The sequence below is a fragment of the Pelodiscus sinensis genome, chromosome 2 (genome assembly GCF_049634645.1).
Source record: "Pelodiscus sinensis isolate JC-2024 chromosome 2, ASM4963464v1, whole genome shotgun sequence".
Lineage (NCBI taxonomy): Eukaryota > Metazoa > Chordata > Testudines > Trionychidae > Pelodiscus > Pelodiscus sinensis.
Genome location: NC_134712.1, coordinates 149,204,057 through 149,214,551, shown reverse-complemented (window position 1 = coordinate 149,214,551; position 10,495 = coordinate 149,204,057). Strand labels below are relative to the sequence as shown.

The following is a 10,495-nucleotide window of genomic DNA, read 5'->3' as shown; positions in this document are numbered from 1 at the left end:
GTCTGGTGATTCAGCATGCAGGACAACCCCAGCTCTCTCTCTCTGCACAGCAGCTTGAAGCCATGTGAGAAGCTCTTGTCCATGGCTGCTGCAGTGTACACAGCCAGGGCAGAGGTACAGACAAACTCTCAAATATATTAGATCTGGGGTGGGAAAATACTGGCCTGCAGGCTGGATCTAGTTCCCAAGGATTAGCTCCGGCAGGCTGCCTCCGCAGGTACGAATGATTGCAGCTCCCATTGGCCCTGAATCGACATTTTCAGCAAATGGGAGCTGCAGAAAGCAGCGTCCCAGTCGTGCCACTTTCTGCAGCCCCCATTGGCTGGGAATGGCAATCTGTGGACAACAGGAACTACAAATTCCTATACCTGAAGAAGCACTGGCAAATACTGTGGTGGTAGCCCACTAAAGGCTAATTCTGATGAACCACTGCCATTTTATTCCCCACCCCTGTTGTAGACAGCTATCCCTTTCTCTACCCCTGCCCTTCCAATGGGGTCATAGCTGTCCTGGGCCCTATCTCTGGCCCTTTGCTGGCCTCCTGGCCTACAGTATAACTGTCCCTGGTAGAAGAGTCCTCCCTTTCCATATTATGAGAAACAATCTTATTCTAGGCACATCCCATTGTCCAGGCACAACCAATCCCTGATCTTGTTTTAAGTTAGGATAAGAGGAAGTGCATACCAAAATATGGTGGTCCTAGCCCTTACCAGTTAGGAGGAGTTCTTGGACAGACAGACAGACTCATTCACGGACAAACTCTCTCTAATATATAATAGATTGTACCACAAGATGGAGCTAAGAAAATATGTGAATAGTTTCATTCTCCTTCAGAGAGGCTCATCTTTTGGAAGTTTGGGCAAAGTGAACACACACACACACACACACACACACACACACACACACACACACACACACATCACTCATTTGTGGGAAGTTAAGTGTTTGCCACAGCTGTGTGAGTGGAAACCAAACCCAAGTCTTGTGTTCTCTGGTAAGTTCATTAACTGACATGACTAGATTTATGGGGTGCATCTACACAGCATCCTAAACTCAAAATAAGATACACAAATAGGGTAGCTATTTTGGGATACACATGGAGAGCATCATTTGGCCAAGCCCTGTATGGGTACACAAAAAGGAGGCAAAGTAACAGGGATCTTCTTTTCATTTCCAAATATGTGCAGGAGTTAGACACAACTTGGACCATGGATACCAGGACCATGCAAGGCTACTCACATCAGCCCTTCCAACCAAGTGGCAAGGACAAGAGCATTAGAACCCTCCCTTTCCTCCACCCGGCAGAGCTGAGCATAGAGAAGTGGTGGTACCCAGTCTGACAGTGCTCTAGGAAGCTGGTCCCCAGACTGACAGTGCTCTAGAAAGTGGTGTGTCTGAGAAACAAGTACTGGGCAACTATGCAAGGATTTACGGTTTGTCAGCACAAGGGAGAGTTTTACCAGTTGCCCTGGTTCAGTAAACTGCTACATGTACACCAATGTAACTCTTCATATGGTCACACTTGATTTTTGCTTTGTCTAAACCTTTTCCAAAGCCACATACATTAACCTGAACAAAAGCACTTACCACTGGAATAGGGGTTTCTGATTTAACTATAGCCATTTAAATTTACACCTTTGTTTATACTGGTACAGCTTCCTTTTGGGACAGGTCCCTTAGATAATATTGTTATTCCATGGCACCCTTCGCTTAGACCTCACACCTAAACCCCATCTGAGAACATAAGAATGGCCACACTGGGTCAGATCCAAGGTCCATTTAGCCCAGTATCTTGTCTAACGACAGCGACCAATGCCAGGTACCCCAGAAGGAGTGAACAAGGGAACAGGAAATCATCCAGTGATCCCTCCCCTGACACCCATTCCCAGCCTCTGACAAACAGAAACTAGGGATACCACTCCCATACACCCTGCTGCCATTCCTTATTCAAGTCATTCATTTCTTCCTCAAGACCCATGATAAGACCAATCAATTAAGAAAAATTAAATTGGCTACATTGGAGCCATCCAGAAAAGCCCAGCTCAAAACTATGTAAGCCACACACTCTTATTGCTGTCAGTCTGATCCTCCCACTCCACCCAGGGCTTGTTGCATCATGTTTGTAATTAGCCCACAAGATTCTTGGGACAGGAATTGCTTTAATTAGCTGCATTACAGTAGTTCCAGACAGGGCCTGGTACCCCCTTGTGCTAAGGGCTGTACAAACTCAGAATGTTAGCGTATATTCATTTACATAATTAACTGATAATCTTGGGCTTATTGATTAATCCTAATGACTACATCTCCTTCCCCTTGGTGCCTTTGTATCAGAGGCAGCAAAGGCAGGGGGAGGCAGGAATGGGTGCCTGTGGGGAGCCAGCTTTTAAGCTAGTTACCCTGGAATGTCAGCTCCTGTGGAGCAGCCTGTCCCCTCCTGCTGCCTCCCACAAAGACAGCAACATGGAGGGAGGACAGGCTTGGGGCCAGTGCTCCCCCTCCCATGTAAACACATAACTGGTGAAAAATTCAGTGGTTACACCTTTACAAAAATAAAAGTTTGCTAACGTCCTTAGTACAAACATAGCCACCACATAGATTGTAAATGCACTGTGGCTGTGTCTAAGATAAGAGACAACAGCTAGATGCAACAGACATTTGAGAAGGGCCCACATCAGCAGCAATGGGAAGATCAGGGTGCAAAGCAGCGGAGTTTCTCTTATTCTTTTGGTAAAGCACCTAGCACAGCTGCGATTTACATCACAGCATAATAATGCTGCACCTTTCCTACACTCTTTTCAGCTGGCTGCCGGAGTTGCTGCCCCTGAGATCATAGAATCATAGAATCATAGAATAATAGGACTGGAAGGGACCTCGAGAGGTCATCGAGTCCAGCCCCCCGCCCTCAAGGCAGGATCAAGCTCCGTCTACACCATCCCTGACAGATGTCTATCTAACCTAGATGATGGCTCCCTGCTTGCCACTCTGTGGTACAGATAAATACTGGAATTTTGGGGGGACAATGTGAGTATCCCTGCAGATCAGCACTGGTAGGAGCCATATGACTACATGGAAGAGGTGAGTTTTTCTCTTCTTCTGTACTGAACAAATTGCTAAGGCTTTTCTTCATGCCTGCCTTATATCTTAGCTACACAGCACACTCAGGATATTGAAAATGAACAGAGACACCCTCTTTCCCTCCCCCTCCCACCAGTACTGAATTAAAAAAGCAATATGATTCACAATGTTCTTTGGATGCCCCCTAAGGAGGTTAATTTGGGCATTCAGCTAAGTGGTTTAAATGTGGATATTTATGTTTGTTAACAGATTTTCATTGACCACAGAAAGGTCAGTTAGAGTTGCACCTTTCTTTAAAGCCTAATTTATTTCTAGCCTCTGGGCAAGCTCATGAACTGGCTGACAGCCTTCTGTATTTCTGCAGCACAATTTACAGACCGATCACCTTTTGTACAAGAGGGAGCTCTATACCTATTTCAGTATGCTCCTAATGATGAAATAAGTATGCTAGCATTAAAATGCAGCTTTTGCCAGTAACCAGCAGCAGAGCTCTTGAATACCCCCTAGGCTAAGGTTCACAATCTGTTTAAATTGGCCTTTCATAGCACAAGGTAAACAGCTTTAATTATCTGGACAAATAAAGTATTCTTACATTGTGGAAGGAGGTTAATTTAATACAAGTGGGCCTCTTGATAAGGGCCAAGTCTAGCAGATACTTCAGTGATAAGCCAGGAGTGGTTGGTACATAATAACGATTATGAGTTCCCCCTCCCCCCGGTTCATGAAAATATTACAGCTGTTTGCAGTGTAAACTCAGAAACTGGAGCTTCCCAAGAACCAATTAATGAAGATCAATTTATATTGGCCTGAAAAATGTACTAATGTATGAAACGTAATAATGACCACCAGTAATTCTGAAAAGGAAAGGCCCTAATTGTGATCTGCGCCTATGAAAGTTATAAGTCGAACATTTAATAAATTAATCTGTGCAAAATACAGAAATGTTCTTCTGCAGCAAGTCATGGAAGCAGTATTGGCCAGCAAGTGCTGTGCCTAGCTTAAGATTTATTGGGAACTCCATTTATTTTTCCGCCCTTGCCACAGACCTACAATATTTTATGCAATATTTATTGTATCACTGGTGGTCTATGCTTTGCAGCTTTCCAATTATTTCTATTATGTGAAGGAAAAGAAAAGTAAGGTAGAAATATACTGTCTCTCTTTCAGATGAACTGCTAAAATGTTAAAAGTAGTGTCTGTAATTTATGGACTTGAGAACTCAATTACATGATCAAAGATTTGGCTGTCCAGCATTTTTAACTATATATCTTTTCATACAGCATCTCCTTACAGTGCCTGTGAAGTCAAAACACTGACTTCATCAATGCACTCTCTCTCTAATGAGATTAAAAGGAAATTTAAGTAAAATGCAACTTCAGCCTGGCTGCATTCATGTAGAAAGTGATTTATTAAGAGAGGCTCATTGTGGCTGAAGCTTATTTGGGTTACTAGAGATGGCTGTTAAAGTCTTCTGTGCATCCCAAATTATCTTGAATCCTTTCTATGAAAAGTGCAGAAGAGAGGCAACTCTTTATTTATTTTTTTCATACTGAGCGCCGGGTTTTCAAGGGCTCAGCAACCAGAATCAGAACCAGTTCCCTCCCCTTTGGTCATCTAAAAATAAGGCCCTATTTTAGAAGAATGTAGGGCCCATCGTCTCCCTCTACTGCACCTGTGGCTAGACTTTCAGAAGAGCTCAGTGTGCAGCATGCTGGGCACACTGGAAAATGTGGACACTTATTTAAGAGCTCAGCTCCCATTTAGGCACTTCAATGCCCGGCCCTGACTAGAAGGGCTGAGTGCTTGTGAAAAATCTAGATGAAAAGGCCTAAGCCATGGGTGGGGAAAATCTCTCTCTGAATGTGTAGGAAGACTGAGCAGGGTACGCTATGCCAAATTTCAGGTGGTACAATATGCTCCTACAGGTGTGGAGAGTCAGTGCACATGCTGGCCAAGACAGTCTGTGTACTAAGGAAGTTTTCAGTGTTGCTGCCACTGCCTCCATCATCACAATGCAGAAGCAGAGTGTTCATACCTGCAGCCTTCCAGGCAGCTGCCCAGTAATCTGTTGTCTCAGTCCACAATAGCTAGAGTAGCCTCTGGGCATGGCCTCACCTTCTCAGCAGCAAGGTGCTGGACAAGAGAGGTCCAACCTGTAGTTGGACAGTCAGTTGTTTCTTGCCGAGTGCTCCAAGGATCTGTTCTAGGGCCAGTTTTGTTCAACATCTTCATTAGTGACCTGGATGAGGGGATGGATTGCACCCTCAGCAAATTTGCAGATGACACTAAGGTAGGGGGAGACGTAGATATGCTGGAGGGCAGGGATAGAGTCCAGAGTCACCTGGACAGATCAGAGGATTGGACCATAAGAAATCTGATGAGGTTCAACAAGGACAAGTGTAGAGTCCTGCACTTGGGACGGAAGAATTCCAAGAATTGTTACAGGCTGGGGACCAAATGGCTAAGTAGCAGTTCTGCAGAAAAGGACCTGGGGATTACAGTGGATGAGAAGCTAGATATGAGTCAACAGTGTGACCTTGCAGCCAAGAAAGCTAATGGCATATTGGGGTATATTAGGAGAAGCATTGCCAGCAGCTCCAGAGAAGTGATTGTTCCCCTTTATTCGGCTCTGGTGAGGCCACATCTGGAGTATTGGGTCCAGTTCTGGGCCCCCACTACAAAGAGGATGTGGACACATTGGAGAGGGTCCAGCAGAGGGCGACCAAAATGATTAGGAGGCTGGAGCGCATGACCTATGAGGAGAGACTGAAGGATTTGGGTTTGTTTAGTCTGCAGAAGAGAAGAGTGAGGGGGAATTTGATAGCAGCCTTCAACTTCCTGAAGGGAGGTTCCAAAGAAGATGGAGAGAGGCTGTTCACAGTAGTGATGGATGGTAGAACAAGGAGCAATGGACTCAAGTTACAGTAGGGGGAGGTCTAGGTTGGATATTAGGAAATCTACTTCACTAGGAGGGTGGTGAAGCACTGGAATGGGTTACCTAGGGAGGTGGTGGAATCTCCATCCCTAGAGGTTTTTAAGTCTCGGCTTGAGAAAGCCCTGGCCGGGTTGATTTAGTTGGGATTGGTCCTGCCTTGGGCAGGGGGCTGGGCTTGATGACCTCCTGAGGTCTCTTCTAGCTCTATGATTCTATGAACAGCCCAATGGCAATATGGGCACGTCTAGACTTGCTTTCACTTTCTAAAGAAGATATGCAAATGGGGTGCAAATTTGCATTTCTTTTTTGAAAGAGGTTCTTTCAAAAAAAAGTAAACACGGTTCTTTCAAGAAAAAACCCTTTTTTGAAAAAACCATGTTAACCTAAATTTTTTTAGGAAGAACGGTTCTTTTGAAAAAGGGTTTTTTTCTCAAAAGAACCACGTCTAGACTACTTTCTTTTTTGAAAGAACCTCTTTTGAAAAAGCTATCAGAAGAAGATATACAAATTCATGATGAATTTGCATATCTTTTTTTGAAAGTACAAGCAAATCTAGGTGTGCCTGAAATTTTTCAAGCAAAATTCAAAGAAACATAAATGACGAGACTTGTGTAGTGCCAATAATTCCATTCTGCTTCCCTAAATACCACTTGCTTGCATTGGATAAATCAGATGATGAATAAAACAGGTATTAAATATGAACCGGAAGAGCTGGGGAGAAGAACTTGTAGTCAATTTGGGATAGATGACTACAATACAGCATGGATTGCCAATTCATATGATTTTATTGTGTGTCTTACATTGTTTTTCCTAAAGGCCCAACATTTTGGAGTCATGTGAGTATCAAAGTCTTAGTTCCTCTTCAAAAAAAGTGAGTTTCTAGCCCTTCTGATTACAAACCAAAGCTTGAAAACATGCACCTGATGGGCTCAAAACAAGGAGTCAAATAATGAACAACCAACAGGTATACTGATTTTTTTAAAAAAACCTTATGACTTTCAGTGAGATTGTGGGCAATATTGTGGGCTTGATGCAACTCCCATTGACACAGTTGGCTTAGGTCTAGTAAGAGCATGGAAATCAGATCTGGAATATTTTAAACCCATTATGGGAAATGTGGTATATGCCAAAATTGGGGAGGTCACAATGTTCAAAATAAGAAATTCATGTATATTTTGTCCTCATTCCTTGGTTTTTTTATGTGTTGTAAAGACCAATGGATGGTTGGTGTCAGTAGGGAGATTTGTGTTGCTTCTCAGACTTAAAACACTGCGCTACCCTGAAGCAAAAGGAATGTGGAAATAGAATCACACACAATACATTTTGATCATGCTTGTGGGTGGTATTGGCTCTGTCAGTTGTGAATTCAATTAAAGTGTTTTTGTTGTAATCATTTTGTTCTTGCTCTATTATTTCACTGTGTTTTATTTAAGGGAAAAAGCAAACAAAGAATTTATTTTTAATAGATTTATCATGATCCATTTTTGGCATCTCTGTTAAGATTTGTCATTTAAAAAAAATTATACATCACTTTGGGGAAGACCCTTAGCTGCTGTAAGCAGTCATAGTTCCACCCACTTCAATGAGGATCTCATAATTTATACCAGCTGGGTCTGCCCCTTTGTGCCTGAACTCATGCACTGTTTTAAAGTGTTTTACCATTGATTTCAGTACATCCGAGATATGGCCTGAGGGTGATGGTATCTGTGCCTTTTACCACATGGGTGACTAGTTTTTGAAGGAGTGTGTGCATGTGAAATCTTTCAGATTTGTCTATTAGCAATTTCAAATATTCCTTTGAGAGGGTCTGTATAAGAGCCTGATTCAAAGCCCACTGAAGTCAATGGAAAGATGACCGTCAGTCTTACCAGGGGTTGGATTAGACTTGAAATCTTTTTAAAGCAACAGTAATAATTTGAGATCTAAACGTGCTTCTACTTTACAGGTTGGTCATGCCCCAAATCTTGTGAAAGCAATACTGCAGTTACTTCAGTGAAGTTACCCTGGTGCAGCATGTATCAGAATCAAACCTCCACCACTGTTATTGGCTATTCTTGTAAATTACCAGTATCAGAAATGCTGACTCTGGAGTCTAATGTTACCAAAAACATTAAAGCTTCCTTCATTCTTACTTTTCTTCCCTGTCCTTGTCCTATATTTTGATCACATTGTCAGGATAAGTGATCTAGTTCCAATATAGGTAATGAGGAGCTCTGGTGTTCCATAGTTATGTGTGTGTGATTATTTAATGAATGGAGAGAACACACTGGTTATGAATTTCATATAGGACAAGGTGGAGAGGCCTTCTTTGAACAGCACTCTTTTCTTTGTAGGTAAAGTAAATTTTACATCATAGGTATGAAAATATGTCTGTACCTCTGTGCACAAAGCCACAAATGATTCAGCTGCAATTCAGAAAGTGCATTGTCTCAGCAGAATCTCCCCCTGCTCCTAGTGTGTTGCCCAGAGCGAAGCTGCAGCCATGGTATTCTCTACTTTTAGTGCCAAAGCACACAGCTGATGCATTCAAAATGACTGTCCAGCTCCTGAAGGAAGGAGATATCAGAGTTTGTTCCACTAGGAGCAGAACTGCTCCTGCAAATCAACAAGAAACATTCTCTCTGAAGAACAGAACAAACACATCCCATAGCATTACTGAGAGATACCATGGATGTTGTCTAGCAACACTAATACTGATAAAATGCTACAGTATTCTCTTAGGACCTGTGTGCTCAGTCAGGCAGGAATCAGAGAAGTAAGTTATTCCATGCAAAAAATGGCCATATTATTCCACTATGGGTTTTCTTTTCAAATGATGTTTAAAGTAATCTCTTGTATTTCATCATCTCCCTGGTAGTCTAACACTTCCCACACATTACCAGATTTATCAGCCTCACTCCCTTATGGTAGTGGGGTTTCTATAACCCCATTTGATAGATGACAAAGCTGAGGCATGAGTTTAGGGCCTGCAGATTCTGAGTACCTTCAGAAAGCTATTGAGAACCTTTCATTCCACTGCCATCCACAGGTGCTGAAGGAGTTCAATCCCTCATGAGATCAGGGCCTAACTGACTTACCGCGACACAAAGTCAGTCTATGTTGGAGCTGGAAGGGACCTGAGATCCTCTGAGTACCAGTCCAGTGCCATATAAAAAGGTTAATCTTCCTCTCTGGTAGCATCCTGCATGGAAGAAAGAAACTCTAGCCCTGATCCAACAAAGCGCTACAAGCTTGTGACTCATGCCAGCACTTGAGTGGGCGTGCTATGTGACTAAAGTTACATGTATAACCAAATACTTTGCTGAATTGTGGCATCCGTAGAGCTATGCTTGTGAAGTTTACCCTGGATTATTCAGATGGAGGTTCCCCTTGGGATGGTGAATGAGTGGGGGCTAGGAAGTGAAGCATCACTCTCAAACCTCCTGGAACTGCCTCAGGACCTATGAGGAAGTCATGGTTGTGTGGGAAGGCCCATTCACACACAGATACCTGAGCTCCTCTAATTCTGTCCTGTTCCACTACTCACCCCCACTCCAGGAGGGTAGCAGTGGGACACCACTGAAGCTACACAGTTTGAAGTCCCCTGACAGGGGCTACTACAGGACTATTTAAGGGTGCTTCACAAGCAGGGTTGGAGGGGCGAGGCTTTTTCCGCCAGCTGGGCCTGAGCTACCCCCTGTCTGTCAGTGCAGGGCCTGTCCGCCCCGTCACACTAGTATTGATTTTTTCTTTGCATTCCTTTCATGTTGCTAATTTCATTAGCCCCCATCCTCGACCCAGCATAAATGTGCATGGGATTTCCTTCGCTCTAGTCCTCCTTTAAAGTTATTTCAGCTGTCGGAGTTTTCAACATTTCATTTTAAAAAATCCCCAGATTATTTCCTCCTTTTCTGATATCTGAGAACTGTCCCTTGCCAGTCTTGCTTCATTGGTGCTAAGCAGATTACGACACACACATTTGGCTTGCTCAAATTACAGAATGTTTACGCTAACAATTTGGAGAAAATGACACCACTGGTCTCGAGGAAGGAAAGTGCCAACACAACAGCTTTAAAAAGCTGCAAGAGCTGCAAATATAAATCTCAGTGAAAGCAAAAGCCTTACATACTGGGTTAATAAAAGGAAGCCATTCAGAACATATAAAGTACATTCTACTTGTGGGACCTACCTGCTAATCCAAGGCAACTATAAGTTCAGCTCCATTCATTTGCTAAATATCCAGATAGCCCAGATCTATTAGTGTATTGAAATGTTCCCTCAATGTAGCATTTAATAGTAGATACACATTCAAGAGTCAGTCTTTTCATTAAGTCTCCATTTGCATGCTTATGCGTATGCTTAACTTGACTCACATGAGTGGCCACATACCGGATCCAAGTAAGGGAAGGTCAGAACCCAACAAAAATCACATCTCCTTTAACAAGGCCTCCAAACCAACCCCAGGCAGCATCCTCATTCATCTATTGTTCTAAGACAGTGGTTCCC

General features: G+C 43.1%; 1 long non-coding RNA gene across 1 annotated transcript; it reads left to right on the top strand.

Annotated features, from left to right (window-relative positions):
* The first annotated feature begins 4,726 nt into the window (after positions 1-4,726).
* LOC142826791 (uncharacterized) lies at positions 4,727-8,113 on the top strand. Its single transcript, XR_012901038.1, has 3 exons — positions 4,727-5,365; positions 6,827-6,974; positions 7,956-8,113. It is a non-coding gene; the product is annotated as an uncharacterized LOC142826791 (long non-coding RNA).
* The last annotated feature ends 2,382 nt before the right edge of the window (positions 8,114-10,495 follow it).